This window comes from Musa acuminata, chromosome BXJ3-10 (assembly GCF_036884655.1).
Source record: "Musa acuminata AAA Group cultivar baxijiao chromosome BXJ3-10, Cavendish_Baxijiao_AAA, whole genome shotgun sequence".
NCBI lineage: Eukaryota > Viridiplantae > Streptophyta > Magnoliopsida > Zingiberales > Musaceae > Musa > Musa acuminata.
In genome coordinates, this window is record NC_088358.1 from 8,834,081 (window position 1) to 8,846,265 (window position 12,185).

Below are 12,185 nucleotides of genomic sequence, written 5' to 3' on the forward strand. Positions count from 1 at the left end.
TAAGTAGAGTATTTTCTTTTTGTATCATTCAGCTTTTCACTAAAAAATGCAATCGACTTTTTGTCTTGACTCAAAACAGCACCAATTCCCACATTAGATGCATCACATTCAATCTCAAACACATTGTCAAAATTTTGTAGAACTAAGATAGGAGCTTCGGTCACCTTTCTTTTTAAAAGCTCAAAAGCATCATTAGCCTCATTAGTCCATTTGAATTTATCACATTTCAGACATTCGGTGATTGGAGCGACAATAGAGCTGAAACTCTTGATGAATCTTCTATAAAAAAATGTTAAGCCATGGAAACTCCTCACATCATGTAATGAAGCAGGTGTTGGCCAATTGAGAATAGCTTCAACCTTACTTTGATCCATCATGATTCCATCTTTTGAAACAACATACCCCAAAAACACCACACTAGAAGTAAAGAAATCACATTTCTTTAGATTAGCATAAAGTTTTTGCTGCCTCAAAATAAGAAAGATCTCTTTCAGATGACTCATATCCTCCTCTTCACTCTTGCTATATACCAATATATCGTCAAAATAAACTACAACAAATATTCTAATGCATGGCTTAAGTATGTGATTCATAAATCTCATGAATGTGCTAGGAGCATTAGATAATCCAAATGGCATAACCAACCATTCATATAAGCCTTCTCTAGTTTTAAACGATGTTTTCCACTCATCTCCGGGCCTCATTCTTATTTGGTGATAGACACTCTTCAAATCAATTTTAGAGAAAATATAAGCACCACACAATTGATCAAGTAAATCATCTAACCTTGGAATAGGAAAGCGATAGTCTACTGTGATTTTGTTGATGGTTCCACTGTCCACGCACATTCTCCAAGAACCATCTTTCTTAGGCACCAACAAGGCTGGAACTGCACAAGGACTCATGCTCTCCCGAATTAACCCCTTTTTCACTAATTCATGAACTTGCCTTTGAAGTTCTTCATGTTCTTTAGGACTCATTCTGTACGCAGCCTTATTAGGTAGAACAACCCCCGGAATAAGATCAATATGATGTTGAATGTCTCTCAAAGGTGGAAGGCCATGTGGAATCTCTTCCGGTATAACATCTTAAAATTCTTCTAGGATTGGTTGCATGATTTTCGGTGTCTCCTTATGTTGTTCGTTCTCCTCTACTACCATTAGGGCCAAAATATGACCGCCCTTGTCCAATTCATATCTGCATTCTCTATAAGAAATAAAAGCACTAACTTCCTTCTTTGGCGCACTGATTTCGGAAGGTTGTAATGGAGCTAAGATAATCTTCTTTTCATTCACTTTAAAAGAATAAGTATGTTTGTAGCCGTCATACAACACCCTTCTATCATAATGCCAAGGTCTTCCCAACAGCAAATGACAAGCATCCATAGGAGCAACATCACACCATACTTCATCTTTATAATACTTGTCAATAGAAAATGAAACTAAACATCTTTTAGTTACATTGATGTCATTTCCTTTTTGCAGCCAACATAACTGGTATGGATGCGGATGAGGGATGGTGTCCAACTTTAGCTTCTGTACCATCTCCAAAGATACCACATTCTCAAAGATGCCGCTGTCGATGATTACCAAGCATACTTTGCCAAGAGAAGTGCATTTAGTGTGAAACACATTTTTTCTCACCCAACTTTCATCGTCGGCCTGTTAGGACTCTAGCTTGGAGAGTCCTAATTGAGAGGGACATTCATGTAAAACTGTTAAGACTCTAGCTCGGAGAGTCCTAATTGAGAGGGACATTCTGTTAGGACTCTAGCTAGGAGAGTCCTAATTGAGAGGGGCATTCATGTAGGAGGTTTTTTCTTATAGAGGAATTAGGAGTTGTAAGGGAATAGGAGTCTTGAGTAGGAGTCCTATTAGGAGTTGGTTAGAAGTAAGAGTCTTAAGTAGGAGTTCTATTAGGAGTTAGGGTTCAGAAGCCCTATAAATAGCCATGTATTCCTTCTCTTTTGATAAGCAATAGATAAATCTTTTCTGCAACCTTTGAGCAGCAACTTGGAGGGAGGAACCCCTATAGAGTTCCAAGGAGGCCGATCCCCTAAAGAGATCAACCCCAAGTTTAGAATCTGCAAGGGTTCTAACACGGCCACATATGACACTTGTAAATTACGTTGCAGTACAAAAGACAAACCATGATCAGCATAAGTAATCTCTTCCTCATCATCATCGTATTTTGGTTCGTCATCAGTTTTATCTTCTCCTCCATCACTATGATCTTCAACCAAAGTTACAATCCTTCTATTTGGATAATCTGATGTGATATGCCCAAAACCATGACATTTGAAGCATTTTCGGCCACTTGGGGTAAAAGAATTAGGTGTTTTTTTGCTGCCAGCAGATTCTTCACCCTTTTCTTGTACCTTCGATATCACCTTGCTTTGGACAGTAGGCTTGGAACTTCCTCCTTTTGTGTAGCCTTCTTTTGAGCCATACCGAAAACTCTTTTCAAACTTCTGTTGCTTTTCAACTTTTAATGCCAGCTTGCTCACATCATTTAAAGACCAATATGGCTGTAGCTGAACAACTTTAGCAATCTCATACTTCAGACCTCCTAAGTATCTTACAATTGTTTGCTCTTCCGGTTCCACAAGCTCTCCTTTTAACATCAAATTATCAAATTCTGTAGTGTACTCCTCCACACTAAGATCTTTTTGCTTGAAATCATGTATTTTGAGAAAGATCTCTTGTCTATAATTATCAGGTAAATATTTTCTCTTTAGCTCCCTTTTCATTTTCTCCCATGTAACGATCTTACTCTTCCCCTCACGTTCTCTTTGTTTCTTCAGATTTTCCCACCAAAAAGATGCATTCCGCCTGAGTTTGAGTGCCACAAGTTTGACCTTCTTTTGTTCTGGTGGTTCATAAAAATCGAAGATTCTTTCTACTGTATTAAGACAATCGATAAAGTCATCAACATTTATTTTCCCTTCAAATTCTGGAATATCAAATCTGGGATTATATTTATTCTGCCACTCGTCTTGGACTTCATTTCTTCTCCGACATCTTCTTGACTCCCTTGGAAGATGAGGTGTTTCATCATCAGAAGTAAACTCTCGAGCGTCATTTTCATGCTGGTTGTGTCTACTTTGAAGTTCGTCGATTATTTCATTTTTTTCTTGTAGGCTACGCAACAATTTTTGTAGCTGCAGCCTCAATGACTCAGCGTCATCTCCATGGTCGCTACCTTCACCAACTACACCTTTTCCATTCTGTTAGAACCCTTGCAGATTCTAAACTTGGGGTTGATCTCTTTGGGGGATCTGCCTCCTTGGAACTCTATAGGGGTTCCTCCCTCCAAGTTGCTGCTCAAAGGCTGCAGAAAAGATTCATCTATTGCTTAAGAAAAGAGAAGGAATACATGGCTATTTATAGGGCTTCTAAACCCTAACTCCTAATAGGACTCCAACTTAAGACTCTTACTTCTAACCAACTCCTAATAGGACTCCTAGTCAAGACTCCTATTCCCTTACAACTCCTAATTCTTCTCTAAGAAAAAACCTCATACATGAATGCCCCTCACAATTAGGACTCTCCTAGCTAGAGTCCTAACAGAATGTCCCTCTCAATTAGGACTCTCCTAGCTAGAGTCGTAATATTTTTACATGAATATCCCTCTCAATTAGGACTCTCCAAGCTAGAGTCCTAACAGACCCGCCCTCTTCAAATCAGCCTTGTCCTCGAGGCTGATGATTCATGAATTCTAGGAATTTGATCTTCAAGTCGTCATAGTTCTCCCAAGTGGCATCTTCTTTTGGTAGGTTCGCCCACTGCATTAGCACTTCATTAGTGGGTCGTCGTCGTCGAGTCACGATCCATAGATCAATAATGGCACTTGGCTGGGTCTGGAGTTCTCTTTGAGTAGTCATATTTGGTGGGTGGCTTTGGGCTGTCTCCAAGCACCTGTTTAAAACTTCTGGTTGGCTATTGGTTTGTGGGTGATATGTCATACTCCTTTTCAATTTAGTACCCTACATATAGAATAACTTTGTCCAAAATCTGCTATTGAAGATGCAAGTAGAATTTGTCACAAGCACAATGCGTCCCTTATAGTGTAATTCTTTTGAGTCCAAATTGTAATGAGCCATGGGGCTTGGTGCTTTCTCCAATTTTTTTATAATCTTACTAGTATCTGAATCTTCCTGCCATTCCATCTTAATATCCTCAAGGAAGTTGCTGGTCGGAAGTGAAACGGTCGAAACTTCAACTTGCTCGGGTAGTTGCGAAAGCGCATCTGCAAGAACATTCTCTTTCCCCTTTTTATAAGTTATTTCAAAATCAAATCCAAGAAGTTTTGTTACCCATTTTTGCTGCTCGGGGGAAGATATCTTCTGCTCCAAGAGATATTTTAGGCTTTTATGGTCGGTCTTGATTTGAAAGTATCGCCTGATCAAGTACAATCTCCACCTCGTTACTGTGCGCACAATGACGAGCATCTCCTTATCATATGTTGACATATTTTGATCGGAGGGAGATAATGCCATGCTAGTGTATGCGAGTGGTCGACCATCTTGCATGAGAATGGCTCCAATTCTGACTCCAGATGTGTCGGCCTCAATAATGAAGGGTCGGTTGAAATCTGGTAGTGTTAGCACTGGCGTCGTCGTCATGGCTGCCTTAAGTTTGTCGAAGGCAGCATAGGCTCTGTCCAACCATTGGAAGACATCTTTTTCTAGTAAGGAAGTAAGTGGTGCACTGATCTTTCCATAGTTTTTCATGAACTTGCGGTAGTAGCTTGTTAAACCCAGAAAGCCATGTAGCAATTTTATGTTTCTCTAGGTCGGCCAGTTTTGCATTGCTCCAATTTTGAAGGGGTCCACTGCCACACCTTCCTCTGATATGATATGCCCAAGATATTCTACCTTTTGTTGAAGAAAGCAAAAATTCGTGGTTGTTGTGTGTTCAAAAGGTGGTTTTCCATATGTCTTCTTCGCATGCTCGTATTTGATGATACCCGGATCAAAGGTCCAGCTTTGTAAAGATTTGTGCTCCCTTTCATCTAGCAATTCATCTACTATTGGAATAAAGTATTTGTCCTTGATGATTATGCCATTGAGAGCTCGGTAATCAACACATATTCGCCTTGTTCCGTCCTTCTTGCGTACAAGTAGCACCGGCGAAGAGTAGAGGTTGCAACTTGGCCGAATAACTCCAGTTTCGAGCATCTCTTTTATAATCCTTTCTATTTCATCCTTCTGGAGATATGGATACTGATATGGCTGAGCATTTGCTGAAGATTTGCCTGGAAGAATCATTATACAATGATCATGCCGACAGGTAAGAGGTAGGTTGCGCGGTTCGTCAAATATATTTAAAAATTCAGCAAGCAAAGGAAGTAGATTTGGATCTTCAAATTCTGTTGGCTCTCCCTTAGTTTGCTGCTCAAGTTGTACCAAAAAGCCGCTACATGCTTTATGCAAAACATTCTCCATTTGTTGTGTGCAAATCGTTGTTATGTCGCCCCCACGTTTCCCGTGCAATGTCACCTGTTTCTCCTTACTGTAAAATTTCATAATTAGTTTTATAAAATTCCAAGAAATATCACCTAATGTCATCAACCATTTAATTCTGAGCATGGCCTCATGATTGTTAAGAGGGAGAAGGAAGAAATCTACAATTATCTCTTGGTCCTGCAGCAATAGTTTCTCCTGCAAGTGCCTATGATCACAATTCAAAATCCGTCCGTCGGTGACCTTAACATCAAACCTGCAGCGATTCTCGATAGGTAATGATATCCGAACAGCAAGCTTACTATTTAGGAAGTTAGTAGTACTACCCGTGTCGATGAGAACAGTGATTGGTTGTTGTTTGAGAAGGCCTCCAATTTTCATCGTTTGCGGGTTTGAGTAGCTAGCTAGTGTATGTACCGTAACTTCGGTCGGTTGTGGCTCTTCTTCTGCATCTTCTTCTTCATGTTCAAGGCTCTCTTTTGGATGTTCAATGACCTCTTCTTCTATCGGTTCAATCATAAGAAGTCCCCCTTTACTACAGCGATGCTCACGGCTCCACGGCTCGTCATAATGCCAACATAACCCCTTCGCATATCGCTCCCGAAGCTCTTCTCTTGTTAACCTCTTTAGTGTAGGGACTTGGTCGACAGTAGGGGGGGCTAAGGGCTTCAATATTACTGGTTGAGGAGAGACCCTAGTCCTCCGAGCTTCATGGTTCAATTGCTCCTCTTGATGTCGTGCGAAAGAGATGGCTGCCATAAGCGTATACGGTTGTCGCGCTTTAACTTCTCCTCGGATCTCCGGCTTCAAGCCCTCAATGAAGGTCCACAATAGCTGTTTTTGAGACCAATCATGAGTTTGATTAGATAACCTTTCAAACCTGGTTTGGTACTCCTGAATGGTGGAGGTTTGTTGGATCTTTGCTAGTTGTTCGTCAATATTCTCGTAATCGGTTGGTCTGAAGCGAATCAGTAGTCCTTCTTTGAATTGTCGCCATGAAAGGACTCCATAAGTATGTTCAAACTAGTCAAACCACTGTATAGCATCCCCTTCAAGATGTATAGCTGTAATTTTCACCATAGATACATCCGCGGTTTTGTGGTACCGAAAATATCGCTCCGCGCGTGAGATCCAACCAATCGGGTCTCCTTCTTCCCATCTAGGGAAGTCTACTCTCATGCATGGATAGTTGGGGTTGGTCATAGAGCTTCCCCTCTCTTGGAAGTCATATCTTTGGGGTTGGTGTGATTGGGCAAAGCTCTCTCCTTGATGTGATTTCTTCGGGCTTAGTGGTCGGCCCAATTTGAGTTTGGTAAAGAGCATCCGAATCTTATCCTCCATTCGTGCCTCTAAGGCTTCGAATTTAGCATTGATTACCTCCTTAGATGCCATAATATATGCCTCCAAATCTATGATGTTAAGATCTCTCTTTTGTTGTTAGGTTAAAGGCATGTATAGGTTGAGAGAAGTGATGGTCAAAAGGGTTGGTGGATTGGTGGATGTAGGCTACGATTTAGGCTTGTTTTGTGGCAGTTTTGGGTGCAGTTTGAGGGTGTGGTTTAGTAGAGTTTTAGGGCTGTGGTTGAAAGTTTTGGATCTGTGGTAGATGGTAGCAAAGGTTTGACAGAAATCCGTGCAAGTTGCAGCAAGTATGTGCTGTCTTGTAAGAGTAGAATTGTCGTCGAAGAAACAACGGTTTCTCGACGTAATTTCCACCAAAAACTTGAGAGAATTGAGGAGGGAATTGATAGTAAAATCACAGTTTATATAACAGCAAGGATATCTAATTTAATCAAGAAAATTTCGGCAGTATAACAGCAAGGAAATTGGTGCAAGTTGCAATTGCAGAATTATCGTCGAAAAATTTCAGCGGGTTACGATGAAAATTTGCAGCAACATAAAATTGTTTTTAGAGATGAATTTCTTAATAGATCAATCTTAGATGGAAGCCAAGATGATCTATGAAGTGTATAAGAAATTTCATTCAAAAAAGATTGCAAATAGATGGGTTAAGGCAACGATATGCAGTTGAAATTTTCTGCAGCATAGATTTTCAAGTGTAGCAGATTGGACATAAAAGATCAATAGTTTATATTGAGAATTTTTCGATGAAACCAAAGGGAAATCTACTGTTAGGAAGTGTCAAAGATGTGTTAGAACCCTTGCAGATTCTAAACTTGGGGTTGATCTCTTTAGGGGATCGGCCTCCTTGGAACTCTATAGGGGTTCCTCCCTCCAAGTTGCTGCTCAAAGGCTGCAGAAAAGATTCATCTATTGCTTAAGAAAAGAGAAGGAATACATGGCTATTTATAGGGCTTCTAAACCCTAACTCCTAATAGGACTCCTACTTAAGACTCTTACTTCTAACCAACTCCTAATATGACTCATACTTAAGACTCATATTCCCTTACAACTCCTAATTCTTCTCCAAGAAAAAACCTCCTAACAGAATGTCCCTTTCAATTAGGACTCTCCTAGTAAGAATCCTAACAGAGTGTCCCTCTCAATTAGGACTTTCCTAGCTAGAGTCCTAATAGAATGTCCCTTTCAATTAGGACTCTCCTAGTTAGAATCTTAACAGAGTGTCCCTCTCAATTAGGACTCTCCTAGCTAGAGTCCTAACAGAATGTCCCTCTCAATTAGGACTCTCTAGCTAGAGTCCTAATAGACCTGCCATCTTCAAATCAGCCTTGTCCTCAAGGCTGAGATTCCATGAACTCAGGGAACCGGGTCTTCAGCTCCTCATATGGTTTCCATGTGGCATCTTCAAGTGGTAGATTATTCCAATGCACTAGTACTTCAGTAGAGGGATGTCGGCGACGCATCACGATCCTGCGATCGAGGATGGCCTGTGGTTGGGCTTGAATAACTCTATCCTCAGTTGTGTTGGGCAGTTGGATCTGGGGTGACTTGTGTTCTCCCAACTTGGGCTTTAGGCATGATACGTGGAAGACAGGATGAATTTTGGCATCTTCAGGTAATTTAAGTCTGTATGCCACGGCTCCAATACGCTCTATGATCTGATAGGGGCCATAAAAACGTGGGGATAGCTTCATGGAGGCTCGAGTGTTGATAGAGAGTTGCTTGTATGGTTGTAGGCGAAGATAAACCCAATCTCCCACTGAAAATTCTCTTTCACTTCGTCGTGTGTCGGCTTGCTGCTTCATTCTGGCTTGAGCGGTAGAGAGATTATCTTTTAACAATTGTAAGAGTTTGTCCCTATCAATCAATTCTTGGTCAACCTGGTCTACCTTGGCCGAGCCAATTACATACTTTGGAATCACAGGTGCTGGTCGACCATACAATGCTTCATAAGGGGCACATTTTGTAGATGAATGATATGTAGTATTATACCACCATTCGGCCCAAGGAAGCCATTTTGCCCACTCTTTTGGTTGGTCGCTAGCGAAACACCGGAGGTACGTCTCTAAGCACCTATTTACCACCTCTGTTTGGCCGTCAGTTTGTGGATGATATGCTGTGCTCATCTTGAGTTTTGTGCCTTGTAACTGAAATAACTCGGTCCAAAATTTACTAGTGAAGATCCTGTCACGATCACTTACGATGGACCTTGGCATCCCATGCAGTTTAACAATATTTTCTATGAAAATCTGAGCAATACTAGCAGCAGTGTAGGGATTTCTCACAGCACAAAAATGAGCATATTTCGTAAGTCGATCAACCACCACGAGAATCGTGCTTTTACCTTTGGAAGATGGCAGCCCTTCAATGAAGTCCATGGAGATGTCAGTCCATACTGAGTCTGGTATGGGTAGTGGTTGTAGCTTCCCTGGATTTGCCACAGTTTCACCCTTGTGCTGTTGACATACATCACATTGTGCCACATATTCAGCAATAATTTTTTCATCCCTCTCCAATAAAAATTTTGCTTCACTCTTTTATAGGTTCTTAGGAATCCAGAGTGCCCTACTGAAGGTATAGAGTGCATTTCATACAAGATGATTGCGATGCAAGGGGAGTCAGGTATAAGCACAATGCGACCTTTGTAGCGTAAATCCCTCAAATCCCAAGTGTAGTGGGCTATTGCACTTGGATCCTCCTCCAATTTTTTTATGATCTTGCTTTTCTCTGGATCCTTCTTCCATTCTTCCCTAATGTCCTCGAGGAGACCGGTGGTAGGAAGGGAGATGGCTGAAACCTTAGCTTGTTCAGGTAGCCGTGAGAGTGCATCTGCAACAACGTTTTCTTTCCCCTTTTTGTAAATAATTTCATAATCAAATCCAAGGAGTTTGGTTACCCATTTTTGCTGCTCAGGGGATGATATCTTTTGCTCCAAAAAGTACTTGAGGCTTCTATGGTCAGTTTTAATTTGAAATCGCCGGCCGATCAGGTAGGGTCTCCACCTCGTTACTGCGTGTACAATGGCAAGCATCTCCTTATCATATACTGACATATTTTGATGGGAGGGAGATAATGCCTTGCTAGTGTATGTGAGTGGTCGACCATTTTGCATGAGAACGGCTCCAATTCCGACTCCAGATGCGTCGGCCTCAATGATGAAGGGTCTATTGAAATCTGGTAGCGCAAGCACCGGCGTCGTTGTCATGGCTGTTTTAAGTTTGTCGAAGGCAACAGAGGCTTTGTCCGACCATTGGAAAGCATCTTTTTTCAGTAAAGAAGTGAGTGGTGTGCTGATCTTCCCATAGTCCTTAACAAATTTTCGGTAGTAGCCCGTTAGTCCAAGGAACCCCCGCAGTAATTTCACGTTTGTAGGTTTCGGCCAGCCTTGCATTGCCTCAATTTTTGTTGGGTCTACCGCCACTCCTTCTTCTGATATTATATGCCCAAGGTACTCTACTTTTTGCTGGAGAAAGCTGCACTTTGGTTGCTTAACAAAAAAGAGTATTCTCCCGAAGGATCGTCAAAACAATCCGTAAATGCTGAAAGTGAGTCTCAAGAGAAGGGCTGTAAACGAGAATATCATCGAAAAATACCAGCACAAATTTACGAAGAAAGCTCCGAAATATATCATTCATGAGACTTTGAAAGGTTGAAGGAGCATTAGTGAGTCCAAAAGGCATTACCAAGAATTCATAATGGCCATCATGTGTGCAAAATGCAGTTTTTGGAATGTCATCGTTACATACCCGAATTTGGTGGTAACCGGATCGGAGGTCCAACTTCGTGAAGACTCGAGCTCCTTTCAATTCATCAAGAAGTTCATCCACCACTGGTATTGGGTATTTGTCCTTGACGGTGATGTCATTTAAAGTTCGGTAGTCGATGCACATCCGCCAAGTTCCGTCCTTCTTGCGTACAAGTAGCACCGGTGAGGAATAGGGGCTGCAACTTGGTCGAATCACCCCTGTTTCAAGCATCTCCTTTACGATCTTTTCAATTTCATCTTTCTGGAGGTGAGGATATCGGTATGGTCGAGTGTTCGCTGGTGGCTTGCCCGGAAGGATTGGAATTCGATGGTCATGTTGCCGAGAAGGAGGAAGACCGCGCGGTTCAGCAAATATGTCGACAAATTCAGTAAGCAATTGGGCAAGATTTTGATCTTCAAATTCTATTTTCTTCCCCTCTGGTTGCTGCTGGAGGTGCATCAAAAAGGCACCATTTATCTTGTGTAAAACTTTTTCCATTCGTTGGGTCGAAACAGTGGTAACGTTGCTTCCGCGCTTCCCGCGTAGGATGATCTGTTTGCCCTTACAGTAGAATTTCATAATTAATTTAGAAAAGTTCCAAGAGACATCACCTAGTGTAGTCAGCTATTCTATACCAAGCACTGCCTCATAGTCATCGATTGGTAGGAGGAAGAAATCGGTGATAATTTCTTGGTCTTGTAGTAATAGTTTCACCTGCGGGCATCTTTGGTCGCACTTTAGGATTCTACCGTCAGCAACCTTTACATCGAACTTGCTGCAACCTTCAATATGCAGTGCCATCCGAGCAGCAACCTTACTATTCAGGAAGTTATTAGTGCTACCCGTGTCGATGAGAACAGTGATCGGCTGTTGTTTGAGAAGGCCTCCAACTTTCATCGTTTGCGGATTTGAATAGCCGGCTAGTGCGTGTACCGTAATGTCGGTCGGCTGTGGCTCTTCTTCCATATCTTCTTCATGTTCAAGGCTCTCTTCTAGATGTTCAATGACCTCTTCTTCTACTGGTTCAATCATAAGAAGTTTACCTTTTTTACAGCGATGCTCGCGGCTCCACGGCTCGTCGCAATGCCAACATAACCCCTTCGCAGATCGCTCCCGAAGTTCTTCTCTTGTTAACCTTTTCAGTGCAGGGACTCGGTTGATAGTAGGGGGGGCTGAGGGCTTTAGTATTGTAGGTCGTGGAGTGATCCTTGTCCTCCGGGCTTCATGGTTCAATCGCTCCTCTTGAAGTCGTGCGAAAGAGATGGCTGCCATAAGCGTGTATGGTTGTCGCGCCTTAACTTCTCCTTGGATCTCTGGCTTTAAACCCTCAATAAAAGTCCCCAATAACTGTTTTTCAGACCAATCACGAGTTTGATTAGATAACCTTTCAAACCTAGTTTGGTACTCCTGAATGGTGGAGGTTTGTCGGATCTTTGCTAGTTGTCCGTCAATGTTCTCGTAATAAGTTGGTCCGAAGCGAATCAGTAGTCCTTCTTTGAATTGTCGTCATGAAAGGGCTCCATAAGTGTGTTCAAATCAGTCAAACCATTGTATGGCATCCCATTCCAGATGTATAGCTGTAATTTCAACCATGGATGCATCCGCAGTTTTAT